Here is a 1,388-nt window from a genome sequence, read left to right as displayed (position 1 = left end):
AAATGACGTGTCACGGGGAATTTTACGCAAAATCTGTTTTTGAGAAAATCGATTTTGCTTTTTGATGCAACTTTTAAACAAATGACCGTAGGTACACGTAATTTTTACTGAATGTTTATATTAGCATTTTCTATACACCATAACATTATCCAAATATTTTGACTTATTTTTAGCTATTTACGGACATTTTCAGCTTCTATTTTTTTGAGTTTTTTTTTCTATAAATATCAATAACATTTTATTTGTTGGTTGAAAATGCTTGAAAATTTAATAGAAGGCTCCTAGTATATTGTTTCAAAGGCAGATGAAAAAAATTAAAAATCCATTGTCACAATTTTTTTTTAAAAGCATTTTTAGTTCAAATATTGATAAAATACGTAATAATGACGACAATTTCCAAATTTGTTGAGTTAGAAATTCATAAACATTTTTCTTTTCAAATCTAAGATTTCAAAATGTAATACAAGATTATTCATAAGTTTGTCTATCTTTATCAAAAAAAAAAAAATGTCTTCAAGCAAATCAAGTTAAATTTTTATGATCGTTTGAAGTTCATATTTTTACAATACTGGATATTCACTCGATTTCTTATGAAGCGATTTTGTTATTTTGATGTTATTCAAAAACAAATAACTGTAGATACATGAAAATTATACTGAACGTTTATATTTTCATTTTCTATACACCATACAATTTTGAAAATATTATTACTCTTTTTGAACTGTTTACGGACATTGTCAGTTTTAATTTTTTTAGTTTTTTTCTATAAATATCAATTAAATATTTTATTTGTTGGGTAAAAAAGCGTGAAAATTTAATGCAAGGCTCCTAATATATTGTTACAACAGCAGTTGAAAAATACATAGGCACAATTTCTTTTTATAAGCATTTAAAGTTCGAATTTTGACGAAATTTAACAAACATATTATTTTATAATTATTTTGTAGTTAAAAATGTATAAGATGATCAACTTTTATAGCTAAGGATAGACAATTTATAACAAGGTTCAACTTAAATAGGTTATATATAAATTACTTTATTCACAATAATATTATCAAATATACTTAGTAATATCATAGGCTGCAGACTGACCGTTTTCGCTCGGAGTCGTTTTTCTTATACAATGGTATTATAAATATGAATTCAAATTTAACAGTGACCCACTTGTAACCTACTGTACTGCAGAGCGACATCCACGTACCCGCCTTTTTTATTATAGTTTTAAATAAAACTGATTTTACAATCAATTTTAGCATTTATATTTTTAATTTTAAATAATTCGTTCACAAAGTACATTACAATAACATTTCCAGATGCAAAGTTTTCGTCAAAAATTAGTTCAACCTATTAGTATAAGTACTACTGTGATACCTACTATTATTAATATC

Source organism: Acyrthosiphon pisum, chromosome X, assembly GCF_005508785.2.
Source record: "Acyrthosiphon pisum isolate AL4f chromosome X, pea_aphid_22Mar2018_4r6ur, whole genome shotgun sequence".
Taxonomy (NCBI): domain Eukaryota; kingdom Metazoa; phylum Arthropoda; class Insecta; order Hemiptera; family Aphididae; genus Acyrthosiphon; species Acyrthosiphon pisum.
The sequence above is the reverse complement of the archived record's forward strand: the minus strand, read 5'-3'. Positions refer to the sequence as shown.